This window comes from Chinchilla lanigera, unplaced genomic scaffold, assembly GCF_000276665.1.
Source record: "Chinchilla lanigera isolate Chin_1 unplaced genomic scaffold, ChiLan1.0 scaffold00014, whole genome shotgun sequence".
Classification (NCBI taxonomy): domain Eukaryota; kingdom Metazoa; phylum Chordata; class Mammalia; order Rodentia; family Chinchillidae; genus Chinchilla; species Chinchilla lanigera.
In genome coordinates, this window is record NW_004955415.1 from 20,274,268 (window position 1) to 20,288,885 (window position 14,618).

The following is a 14,618-nucleotide window of genomic DNA, read 5'->3' on the forward strand; positions in this document are numbered from 1 at the left end:
CTCAGTGACCCAAGTTGTTATTGGGATTTCATTACTGCAGAATAATTAAATCATTGCCTTCGCTGCCTGAGTGTGGCATCACAGGTCTATAGCCCCAATTACTCAGAAGACTTGAGGTAGAAGGGCGGCTCAAGCCTAGGAGTTCAAGGACAGCCTGGGCCATAGAGGGAGACCCTGTCTCTAAAAGAACAAATAAATGGTTGAACTTAAATTTTCTGCCATTCTCCCCTCCCTAGAAGTCAAGCTGTCCCAAAGTTCCAAACTTCTAATCATGCACTTGGTCTGCCTGGCTGCAGCTCCAATCCTGACACAAAGAACCCTGCAAAAGTTCCCTTATTTTTTTTTTTTTTTGATTTTTTTCGGTACCGGGAACTGAACTCATGACCTTGCGCATGCCAGGCAGGCGCTTTTGCCGCTGAGCTAAATCCCCAGCCCCGAGTTCCCTTATTAACATCACAGAGAATCAGAAAATTCCAAGGGTTTTTGAAGCTCTGTGTCAGAAATTAGGGACAGAGACCAGGTATATTTTCCATTGTATCTTTGTATATTTTCTTTCCATTGCATCTTTGTATATATTCCATTGTATATTTCCATTGTATCACGGGGTGGCAGATTGCATTTTCCCAAATGCCAAGAAGACTATCTCCTAATCCATATGCTTTCCTTCCCTCCTTCCAATGGAGATGTAAAGTCTCCATTCTCCAGCCCTAAATCTGTGTATGATGTGACTATAGTGACAATGACACTTGTAGTTGGGTTATAATAGGTGATGGGATTTTGGGCTGATCTCTCTCATTTATTCTTGAAACCCAAACACCATGCTATGGTGAAGCCCAGGTTGGGTGGGGAAGCCATACTTAAGTGTCTGGCTGGCAGGTTCGGCTGCAGTCACAGAGGATGATGGCATCAATCATAGGGCATAGATATGAGGAGGGTTTCAAGAGGACTCTGGCCTGAGCTGCCATCTGACTTCAGCTTTATGAAGGACTCTGACTGAGAACTACAAAGCCAACCCAGTGAATGTCCACCGTGAGGGATAATCACAAGAAAAATGATGGTTGCTGCTCCCCATCCCCTAGTCTTGATTGTGGTCTATTACAACACCAATTGGAGACAATCAGCTTTGCATCAATTGGACAGTTCCTATATAGGGATTTCTCGACTGAAATTTTGCTCCCTGGTGCCAGCAATGTGCTATTTTCCTCTCTTCAGAACAAGAGCTGGATAAATTCACATAACAAAATTGATGTGTTTTGATAGGAACTGCAGGCCTGGACTCTCTTCCCAGCTTTCTCATTAGCTCGCTACAGGCTCATGGGTAAATCCTGCTATGCTTTTGGCCTTTGGTTTATCATCTGTGCTGGACAGAACTGATCTAGATGGCTGGCAGTTCCTTGAAGTCCAGTCAAGTTTCTTGGGTTTTCCCTTTGTATTTATAAAACTTTGGTGACTTATCTTCCTTTTCCACCATGATAGCATTATGGTTTGGATCTGAAATGGCTCCCCAAGGCCTCGTGTATCCAGAGGTTTGGCTTTTGGAAGGTAATTCAATCATGGGAAAGCTATAGCTGACTTGTTGTAGGGGTTGGGGACTGGCTGGGGGAGGTAGGTCCCTGAGAGTGTGATTTTGAAGGTATCTCTTCCTCTCCAGCCTCTCCCTCCTCCCTGTTCTCTCTGTGTTGATGCAAGTAGCTTTCCTCTGTCCAGGCCTTGCTACCATGCCATTTCTACCTTGGAGCCAGATGGCCATGGACTGACATGGTAAGCTAAAACACCCTCTCCTCCTGTAAGTTGTAGGTGTCAGGTATTTTGTCCCAGGATTAAGAAAGTGACTAAGACATAGCAGTGACAGATTGGAGCATTTGGCATTTCATACTGTAGTTAAAGAAAAAAAAATGATTGCTTACAGGGTGATAAATCTTCATTACCTATTTTGAAAAAGGAAGAGTAAAGTTGTCAGCAATTAAACTACAAGCTAAGATTTGAGTAAATGGGTTGAAAAGATTCTAACCTGGTCAGAAAGCACCTTTCACTCAGAAAATGTTCTCAACCCTCTCCGAAATGGTCTGCCTTAGACAATTATCTTCCACAGATGATTCTTCTTCCTCTTCTTTTTTGGAGGCTGAGGATGATGTAAATCAAGCCCTGCAATTTCTAAACAGAGGCTTTTAGAATTAGGAAACTGAAAATCCCCACATTTTAACCTCATCAAGCTCCTCTGGTGCTCCCTGGACTGACCATGCTTTCACTCATACTGATGGTAGCTGATACTTCTCTTCTGCCTGCTATTCCTCTGGGTTGACTTCAAAGCAAGAGAAACTGAGAAATAATGCAGACAAGGAGAGGCAGGAGAATTCTGTTTTACTGCAGACAAAATGATTTATGTTGGCTATTAATAATAATGGACATCTTTTTTCTTTTGTTTCCCTAGATGATAGGCATTTTATGGCTTTTGCTTATTATTGCTGGGTGTCTTTAATTCAAGCTTTTCTACACTGTGTTTCCTTTTCTCTGGTACCATGGTTTTGATAATTTTTCCATCCAATGCAAGAAAAGGAGACATTTACACCAGGAAAGGGATGAAAATCCTTGAATTCATGTATCCTCTTGTTCATGAGCACCGAGTGAGTATAAGAAATAAGGGGATATAGCTGGGACACACGCATTGTAAAATATTTTGAAGTGTGTAATCATAAATGCCTTCCTTCCACCTCCTCCTCTACCAAATGCATTCCATTAATACTGGCTATCTATCTATCTATCTGTCTAATTACCAGGTTTACAACAAAGGGGGCCCGTAAGGCAGTAGAAAAAAGAAGGTATTTTCAGTAAGTGGGATTTGGCCAACTTACTACCATTTTTAGATCTGTCTATTTGTCCATATCTATCTATCTATCTATATCATCTATCTATTTCTTTAGTTAGCTAGATCACTATACATCTTATAAAAAAACTATTCCAAGTGAATTACAGTTGAAGTATGAAAGGAAAAAGTTTTAAAAATAGAGAACAACATTGTCATGACCTTGGATAGAGAAAAACTTGCTGTTATTGTTGCTGGTGGTGTTTCAGCAATTTTGGAGGTTGAACCTAGGGACTCACGCAAGATTTTTAAAACCAGAATAAAAAAGTGCTCATTGTAATGGAAGGAATTGATTAGAACTATATTAAAATTACAGCCTTCCATTCATCAGAAAACACCCCAAAGTATCCAACAAAAATGCCTTTATCCTAAATATATAAAGAATTTTACAGGTCAACTAGACAAAAAAAAAAAAAAGACAAAGCAATCCAATAGAACATAGGCAAAAAAAAATTTGAGTACACAATATCTTGCACCAGATAAAGTCACAGAGAATATGGGGCTGGGTGTGTGGCTCAGTGGTAGAGCACTTGCCCAGCATATGCAATCCCCAGCACTACAAAAAAAAACAAAAATCAAATAGCCAATAAACATCTGAGAAGGTGTTCAACTTTACTAGTCATGAATGAAATGTAAATTTAAAAGAGCATATCCAAATTAAAATCTAATGGTTAAAGAAGACAGAAAATATCAATGTCAAGCTGGACATGAACGAGATGGACTCTCACACCCTGATAGTTTTAACTTTAGCAGCATTGGCTCATGCTGACGGTCAGAAATTCCACTCTTAGTTTTTTTTTTTTTTTTTTGGAGGTGGGTACTCATGCATTCTATTAATACTGTTTTGGAGGTGGGTATCAAACTCATGACCTTGCACTTGCCAGGCAGGCACTTTTGCCACTGAGTTATATCCCCAGCCGCATTCCTAGTTATGTATTCAACAGAAATATAGACTGTATATGCTCACTAAATGATATTAAAATAATATTTTAAGCAACATTATTCAAAATAGCCCCAAATGAGAAATAACCTAAATCTCCAGCAGTGCAAACATGGATAAAAGCATGAACTTTGTTCTGTTTAGACAACACAGTAAGAAACAGCACTGAGAGTAAAACATCTACAGTAACACAGAACGACATGGATGAATCTAACAAGCATAATGGTGAGTGAAAGAAACTGGACACAAAGAATACTTCCTGACTGTATAATTCTATGTAAGGTATAGAATAATAATTCTATTATAATTTATATAAGGTATAGCAAATGTGTTAGAAGTTAGAAGACTGGTTTCTTTCTGTTGGGAGAGGATAGTACCTAGAAGAGCACACAAAAAGAGTGCTCTGCATCTTCATCTGCGTGCTAGTTACATTTGTGTGCTCAGCTTGTGTATATTTATGTGCATTTCTTCTGTGTAAATTATAGATTAATAAAGTGCAAAACAAAACATGCAATAGGAATATGGTTAGCTTTCCCTCACTATGAAAAATTCCTGAGGTAATCAATTTTTAGGAAGAAAGGTTGACTGGGGTGCGCAGTTTCATAAGTTTCAGTCCATGGTTGCTTGGCTCTCTTGCCTTTATACCTGAGGCAAGGCAGCATATTATGGTGAGAGTGCATGACAGAGGGAAGCTGTTCACCTCATGATGTTCAGAAAGTGTGCGGGGAGTCCCAGTACTATGTTCTTCAAAGTCTTGTGCCAACTGACCTTCCACTGAGATCTATTTCTAAAGGTTCTACCCTTACCCAGGAGCACTATAGGTGGGGGACCAAACCCTCAAAACACAAGTCTTTGGAGACCAGTTCAGATTCAAACTATAGCAAATACTATGCAATATTTTGGAAGATTAACAGCTAGAACAAACTGTATTCATGCAATGCATAAAGATATTTTGGTCAATGACAAAGCATATATACAATGGTGGTCCCATCAGATTTTATCACCTGTGACATCAAAACCAATGTAGTTTTTACAAGTGTAAAATGTTCACACAGTGATGAAATTACTTAGCAATGTATTCCTAAGAATATATCCCTATCATTAGATGATACATGCCGTATGGATATTCTATAACAATGCATTTCTCAAAATGTATCCCCACCATTACATGATATATGATACATAGATTTTTCTATCAAATAGGTGAGTTCTTGAAAATGATAGGTTTAATCAAATTTGGGTAATTTATTTTAAGTGCACAAATGGAAGCAGCTCTTTAAAGGAAGCTTCAGGAAAAATCCTTTGATGAAGTGAATAATTATTGTTGATAGCATTTCAGAGTTCAAATGTTCTCAAAGTAAGCCTCTTCTGAAATCTTCTTTCACATTTTGCTCTCCAATCAGTACAAGCAAAATAAAATAAATTAAATTCTGTTCACTTGGGAGCCTAACCATTTTCAGACCTTTTGAAGATTTTTCAGTCACCATTCCACTTTGCAATGTTTTTTTCCACCTGTATCAAGCAATGGTGCCCAAAAATGTTCTTGAACTTTATAAATTATAAAAGCACTTAGAGACAGAAATGGAAATGCATGATCTGTCAATATTTTCATGTCAGATATTATAAGAAAAACATAAACATGGTAATCAATAATTTAAAAGAAAAAAGATTTTCCAGTATAAATGATTTTCCACTATAAATGACTAGTACTTTCTTGTAGTAACAAAATATTTTGCATTTTTCTAACATATACAAAAATAGAGGCCATAGTATTATGATTCATCATGTACATGTCATATAGATGGACACTTATGGCCAATCGTGTTTCATTCACACCTCACATACATCCTCTGTCCCCTCACCAAGTGATTTTTAAAGCAACTCCCAGATCTAGTCATCTATAAAGACTTCAGTGTATGCACACACATGCAAAGATACACACACACAAATACACACACATATGTGTGTCCTTTAGACAAGGATTTCAAGAACTTGATACTGTCATTGTTACTAAAATTAATGGACAAAAATTCTTTAGCACCATCAAACAGTGAGTTGATTCTATAATTTTCCACATTATTTTGTGATTTTTCTGTTATTTTTTATTCAGTATCCAACAAAAGCACATAGATTGCATTTGACTCCCGCATCTCTTAAGCCTTTCTGCCTTTCTCCCCTATACTTGCCTCAGAAGATTTTGTGGGAATTGTCAAGCTGATTCTAAAATGTGTCTGCATCCCCAGAACCTAGAAGAGTATCCCACAAATAGGAGGATTAAGATGAATATATGTTGATTGAATAAATCAGTAAATGGCCTGATTCAAAACCCACCTCTCTGGAAATGGCTTACACATGGGCATAGCTAGCCTAGATTCATCCTCTGACCTCCAGGGTTGTACATTGGGCTTATTAATCTCTCCACTTGATTAGCAAGAAAACAAAGTTGTTATATTCAAGACAAAACCAGTATCCCTCTTTTAAGCTACATTCTCCAACAGGTTCCAAGTTAAGAAAGCTAAAGACAGGAAGTCATCTCTACCACCCATTGTCCATTTGTGATGATATAAGTCATTACAACTTCTGTTGAATTTATCTGCTCAACAGTCCTTCCATATCTTTCTTCTATACTGTCACAAACACCTATCATAATTTCCTCCTTATCCTAGCGAACAACTTCCTTACTAGGCTGCCATCCCTAAACTCACTACTTCTTTCCTTGATGTCCTCCTCTGAAAATTTAAACCAATATTAAGGTTTTACTCTTGAGAGTAACTCCAAAGTGTTCACCATAGTGTACAACATTTGTCCTGGCCTGGCCCCAATTTTTCTTCAAAAATCACTTTTCACAGTGTTTACCTGCACTCTGCAATCTTTAGCCATAATGATCTAATTAATTCTTCAAAAACGTTCTCTCCTGCCACAAGACCTTTGAATATATTATTTTGTCTATTTATGCATAGAATTATCTATTTCTACCTTTTTCTAAGTAATTCCAATCATCCTTAAAATCTCATCTCAATCTTATTTTCCTTAGATAAGATATGCTTGATTCCCATTACCTGCTCTTTTGAAAATTATATTATTGCTTCATGGCTCACTTGCAAATTTATACTTATCTGGGTGATTTTTAGACTTTAAGCTCAATCAGAACAAGAATTGTGTGTTTTAATACTTACATAGTATTCCAAGCTGTATGTCTCAGTGCTGAATGAGTGAAAGAATGAAGTGAAGAATGAAAGAATGAAGCTGGACAGAAAAGAATTTGTACACACTAACCTGATATGTCAGCAAGCAGTAGGTCTCAGGTGAATGAGTGAGGAGAAACTAAATCTGTTCTAAGGAAACAAGAGTCACAGGTCAAAGCATCAACTGCAAATTGATCTTTATCTAATTTAATATTTTAAAAATGTTTCCACAGCAGAGTCTCAGTATTTACTTCAGTGCATTCATTACAATGAAAATAAAACAAGAAAGGACTCAGATATGAGAAAATATGAGAAATAAGACTATCTGTGAGGATAATCAGGAATTTATGGTAGAAAATGGTCATAGAAGATGATGAAAATATTTCTTATAATGCTCAATAAAGGGCAAAAAGGAATATTTAAACAAGAACTTAAATTCATCTGTGTTTTAAAGACCTTAGTATCACATGTTATAAATATTAAGATAAAATTTTCCATTATACTTTATCATCAAGCAAGATTAGCCTAATTTAATAAAATGTTCATGCATAGAAAGATCCTAAGTAAAATAAATAAGAATGGCTGATAATTTCTCTAGAGAAATTGACAGAAATTTTTAAGTTTTGAAGCACTCTTAATTTTTATAAGTAACCAAATAATCTCCAAACTGTTTATATAAGCATAAGATAGATTTAAACTTATTTCATGTATACTTAGGAAATGTGAATAAAGGAAGGAGATGTAAAATAATAGTTTTGATAATATTTCAAGCATCACTGAAAACAAATGTTAATAATTTGTTGACAACAATTCAATTCATTTTCTCAAATCCAGGGAATATTAAATCCCTTTGTATGAAATCATCTACTCAATATTCATAGATATATCTGAGGCACTAATAACAAATCAGGTATAACACATCAATCTTTAGGTCTCATAGACCAAAACCATCAGAGAGATTTAATGAAAATGCCGTTTTGTGTAGTTCCTCACATAACTTGAGAGAATGATAAGATCGTGCCCCGTTAAGTTACTGAACCTACAAGAGAACTTCAAAATTAAGCAGATAATTGAATATCTTTATAACAAATCCACTCAACTTATAAATTTGTGGTTTTGCCTTATCTCAGTTAAATTTTTAAGGCTCTTATTTTTTAATTTATAAAAATAAAGTGGAACTGTCAGCTTTTTGGAATTTAGTGGAAGATTTTTCCCAGGTCCCATTTATGGAGTGCTGTTTATGGCTAGGTTCTGAGTAAGAGCTTTTAATTCATTATTTCATTTATTCTTCAAAACAACATGCCATTAGAAAGGTTATAAAAGTCAAAAATGTACTCAACTACTAAACCAAATACTATGTTCAAGACACCAGAACTCACAAACATCTAAACCATACCTCTTTTGATCTATACAAATTATGTGGATGAATTTAATCTCCTCAATCTGTAAAAGTCTGCAAAACACACCATCAACTTTAATAACTTTTTGTGGTGGACAGAAAAAACAAATAATGTATAGTTTGATTTGAAGACACATCTCAATTTTAGAAAATTAAATGTGAAGAAAAGCAACCTCATGGCCCTTAAAAAATGTGTAATGTTATTATCTCCACTAATAGTGAACAGTATTCACTGTCTTTCCAAAATACAGAAATATGGTGTTGAGCACTGAGTAATAGAAAATTATACTGTTCAAAATAGTAACAAAACAATGAAATGTGAATAATTGGCTCAATTTGGTTAGAAATCATGAATAGGCAAAGTATAGCTCCTTCAGAGTTAACAGCTTTGGGATTTGAATGCCAGTGTCTCCCAGCTCTCATTTAGCCGCCCTCCATGCTGCTGTCCTGGCCACCAGAGCCAGCAGCTACTGGTAGCTCTCCGAAACTTTTCCAGCAACTGGGTCTACTGGCTCCTGTTGGTCTCCATCACTGTCTGGCACCACCCACTCTCAGTGTGACCAGCCCCAGCTGCTGGCCTTTAGTGTCACCAATTCTTAGTGTAAGCAAATCAGTTTGCTCTACTTGAGATAGATAACATGAATAAACACACATATACCACCAAAAGAGGCTTTATTAGGACATTCTGTGGGATATGGAGGAACATATACCACATAAGGGTATGGTGAGACCTACTTACCTAGGGAAAATCAGGCTCATACATGCACAGTGTTGCTGGTTAACTATAGACTTTCTGTGTAGTCATGGGCATGGGAAGAATGCCTCAGAAACTGGATTGTAGATGGCTAGAGAGTTGTTTGGTCACCCAGAGAGAACGTGGGGTAGAATCATCCAGGAAGGACCTGTGAACAAAGCTTGCTACAGCCAAAGCAAATGTCTCTCAGGACATCTGGTAGGGCTGTGGCCAGCTGCAAAAGTGCTTGAGAAAGCTCACCATGGCCGTCAAACATAGAAGACAGTAATACTTCCTGTGGAGTGTTGGGGCCTTCTTTCCTGTCTCAGAAATACTTATAAAGTAATATATAACATGTTAAGACTTACATAATAAAGAAATTTAAAATCTTACTCAAGATCATGAAATGAGATCTGAGTGGGGGCTCTGGGTATAGCTCAGCAGCAGAGCATGTGTTTAGCATATACAAGGTCCCAGGTTCAATTTTCCAGCATCCCCCAAAACAAAATTGGAATAAAAGAAATAATGATCACATTTTGAGTAGAAAAACTTACCAGTTAAAAAAATGTTAATTTTATACAAATTAATATATAAATCTAAATTGAATTCCAGTTATATTTCATATTGAAATTGCAAAAAAAAGTATATATGAAAAAACTTTACAAACAGAAAAGGGAGATATTAAATAGCAAAATAGCGAAATAGGAGCTTCCTTTATCAGACATAAACATTTTATGAAGCTGTTATAATCAATAGGTGTGGTATTGGTTTAAAACTGGTAAACAAATCAGATCAGAAAAGATAAAAGATAGTCTACAAATAGATCTCTACATAGATGTGAATTTAATATGTGACAAAGGTGGCATTTCAATCCATTGAGAAAATAATATTTTTGTTTTTAAAATTAATGTTGTATTAACAATTACTGTTGTTCTCCATCTTGTAGCAATTAACTTGGACCTCTACCTCACATTATATATATAAAAAAACTATAGATGGATTAAAAGTTAAATGTAGTCCTAAAGAGGGGGGATTTACCTCCTGGCACCTTTTTACCATTTGTAATAAGTTGAATGATGTCCTCTTGAAAGATATGTCTAAATCCTAACTCTTGGTATTACGGCAAATAGCCAAAATCACTCACAGAGGCTGAGTAACTGGGACTAGTAGGGTTTTATTTAGTACGCAAAAGATACCCCAACTGTTGCCAGTCAGACATATCAATCCCAAGCATAGGAAAACAGCAGTTTATACAATAGTTGGTCCAGTTTCTAAAAATAACAGGTGATTTCCAGAAAGGTGGTAGTCATAGTCATAGGGTCATTATAGCATTTGTCAGAAGTGGCATTCATCAGAAATAGAACTGTTTACAAATGGAAACTGCTTAACATATGATTTTGGAAGCAAGACTTCACCTAAAGTTTCAGTGATTTTAAAGTGAAGTTCTAAAGAGAAAATGGAGTCTCACTTGTCCTATCACTGGAACCTGTGTGTGTGACTTTATTTGGAAGTAGGATCTTTGAAAATGTAATTAAATTAAGGACCTGAGGATGGCATAATCCCAGATTTAGGGTAGAGACTAAATCCAATCACTGGTAAGGAGGGAGAGGAACATTTGAGATGCAGAAGGAAGAGGAAGACATGTGAAGATGGCAGCAAAGGTTGTTGCAATGCATCTATAAGCCAAGCATTGCCAAGGATGGCCTACAGGTGGTTAGAGACCAGAAAAGGCCAGGATACTGCAGGACCATAGCCCTGCCAACACTGCAAGTTTGGACTTCTAGCCTCCAGAACCATTAGAAAATAAATTTCTATTGTTTTAAGACACTACAAGATCTCATTTTGCAGATACTTAAAGAGTTACAGGTATGGGCTAGAGATGTTTCTCAGTGGTCAAACAGTTACCTAGTATGTGTGAGACCCTGGGTTTGAGACCCAGCATTAAAACTAGAAAAAAACTACAGAAGAAAAAAAGAGAAGATATTAAAAACATAAGGCAGACAGTGTGTTTACTGTTTTACATTCATTATATTACACAGGTATTTTGCTGCTGCATGTAAGTGACAAATCAATAGAAAAGTACAAAACTATGCTATTAAGAAATCATCATGTTTAATTTGAATGTGTGCAGCAGGTTAGAACATTGAGATCATAAAGACAGACTATGTAAACATTTGCTTTAATAAAATCTACGTAGCATACCTATCCTTAATGATAGATATGAGAAAATAAATCTAAAAATATAAATGAATATTAGAACAATGAACTTCCTGCTAGAAAATGTAGGCCTGTGTTATGGTTTAGGTCAGCAAAAGTTGATGTCTTGAAGGCTTGGTCCCTAATGTGGTATTCAGAGGTAAGAGTTGACTAGATCATAAGTCCTCTTACATCATGCATAGATTAATCTCTTGATTGATTTACAGTTTAATAGTCTACTGGAAGGTGGCCTAATTGGAGGAAGTAGGTTGCTGGTGGCCTCACTTTGAGGAGCATATTTTGCCCTCAGCCTTTTACTCCCTCTCCCGCTCCTTCTCCCTCTCCTAGATATCATGGGTTGAGCAGATTCCTTCCAAATGTTCTTCTGCCATGCCAGCTATATGCTGGAGCCAGCCAACTATGGAATGAACCTTCTGAAACCACGGGCCAAATAAATCTCTCCTTTTTTAACTTCCAGGTATCATTTTATTTCACAAGTGAGAAAATGACTAACACATGGGTCAGTAATGAAGTCTGAAGGAAAAATTTAAAAGCATGCATCATAATGAATGAAAATGAAAATACAACATAGCAAAATTTATAAATTAACTTCTCAATCCCAGAGAGGTACAGGAATAACAAGGGAGAGAGATAGGCCAATCAAGGGGAGGAATATTCAAATCTTTTCTCAGCATAGGTAAACCTCATCCAGGAATTTGAGTACCATCCCTTTTTACCTTTCTTAGGGTCTGGTGGAGAGAGGCAAGGTGGGTAAGTCAAGGTAACCTCTGTTATAGACCTGGATAAAGCATTTATCAAATGATCAATGCGTCTACATGCAGAGCTGAGTAGAATCTGACCCAAAGGTTAAGACAGCAAAAGAGAGGCACAATCCTGGTCCACTCACACTATGGACATCTTCAGGTCCAAGTGAAGAGTAAGTATTTCCAGCAAAAGTGACCTCCAAGTCCCTGAAATATAACCAAGGCAACCATTAGCATCTTAACCCACACATCAGAGATATTATCCATAGCAAATCTAATGGAAAACTAATAATGTACTGCACAACTGTATGACCGACCTCCAGTATTAGTGATTTGCATGTATGTGTGTGTGTGGTCTAGGAATTGAACCCAAGGCTTTGCACATGATAGATAAATGCTCTACCATTAAGCTGCACATCAAACCCCTAAATGAGTGACTTTTAAATCAACTAGGAGCAATTGAAGCTAGTGGAGATTATTTAGCTTTTTTTCTTGGTAACAAGATCAGCAGGGACTATGAACAACTCTTGTCACAATTGCCTAACGACTACTGTGAATGGCACCCCCCCTAAAAAACCTCAATTAATACTGTCCCAAATGAAATCACAGTACTTTAAATAAAAGTTTAGGATAAAATAGGACACTCATTATAAATGTTACCTCAGTGTGGGTTTTGTTTCTGTTTTTTTTTTTTTTTGTTTTTTTTTTTTCAGGTAGGGTGTTGCTATGCTGTTATTTTACTTTTCCTAAATTTTCTACTACAGATAAGGTATGCTGTGGATTTTAGTAGAACAGTCCACTTATCATCTCTTCAATAAAAGACCTGATCAAATTTAGGAATAGTTTTCAGGAATGACATCCTCTTTTACGAGTATTACTATGTTCTTAATAAAGAAGTATTAAATATATTCTAAAATACATACTAATACTGGGGGTTAGAGGCATTTAAGTTTGAATTTCATAGGGGAGTGATAAAAATTTCTAAGGATTATGGGATGCCATCACTACTAAATGTCAACACTTAACTACATGAAAAAATTACAAAGATATCAGATATTCAAAATTGCCTTTTCCTTCAGATCATGAGATAGATTTATTTAGACAGCTGAAACAGGACCCTGTAAGACTTGTTTAGTCTCTTTGGCCATTCCCCAAAGATTACTAAAAAGGAGTAGCCCAACTGGATGTTTTGATAGAGCCTGCTTTGATTGTGAGAAGTATTTTTGTACAGGATTACTGTTAAATAATAATCTTTAAGATTTATGTGACTGTAAATAATACTTTGTTTTAATGTTACCCAAAGAGCTATTCAGCAGTATAAACATCTGGAGTATGATAGCTGATTGTGTTAGCCAGCTTTTTGTAGTTGTGACAAAATGCCTGAGAGAAGCAACACAGACAAGAAAGGCTTATTTGGGCTCACGGTTTCAGTCTATGGTTGGCTGATTCCACTGCTTTTGGTAAGGCAAAATATCACACAGAAGGACACTGTACAGCAAAGCTGCTCACGTGGCTGACGTGAACCAGAGGGAAAGCAAAGACCCTGTGCTGATGGCCTTCCTCTTTCTGCTTTTATCCCACCCAGGCCCCACCCTATTAGATGGTGACACCCATGTTAATGTGGGTCTTTCCCCTTAGTTCCTTGGCCCAAATGTCAGCCATCTTGGACACACCCTCAAAGACAAACTAGCACACACCCAGAAGTGCTCTTAATAACTTCCTAGGTGTCTCTTAATCCAAACATGTTGACAATCAAGATTACATTACACCAGTACAGAAGCACTTAGAATTTCTCTTCAGTCATGTGAATGCCTAGGCAGCTTTGATTTTATAAACTGATACCTATTATAACAAAGGGTATTACTAACATACAATTTAAATATTGTGTGCAAAATATTTCACTTCATTGGTTTAAAATGTCTAACATCTAAAGGTTCTCTAATATGATACGAATGGAGGAATTAAGGAGTGGAATATCTGTAAGCTCAAATAAGTGTTTTGATTTACAAGGCCCTTTTGGTTTAGTTTAGTTTTCCCACTTTTTTCTTTGCTTCCAAATTCTGAACCTCTTTTGATTAATAAGATGCTAATCCTGTTGGACTCCACAGTTCAGTGAACTTTAATACTTCGTGTGCTGTGACTTCTGACAATCCTGAGCAGCTGTAACTGACTTCACATGCTGTATTACCTCCCTCTTTCCTTTCTGCAGCTACCAAGGGTTTCCTGTTCTGCCTGCTGAGGTATTTTAAAAGGCAATGTTCAGACCTCAGTCTTAATTTAAGTCACAAAACAGTGCCTGGGGCTTAACTGAGTTGCAAATTTTTTTCTCATCCTTTATTTCTGCCATAAGGAGCTTGCTCAAAAATGTTTTCAAAAATTGCTTCTCATGTTTTAATTGTTTGAACCTGAAAAATGTTTTACTATTAAGGAAGTTGCTGTTGTTTTCATTTTCCTTTCTAGTCTGTCTCTGTCTTTCTCTGTTTCTGTCTCTCAGTGTCTGTCTGTCTCTCTCTCAGTCTGTCTCTCTCTTCTGTTTTT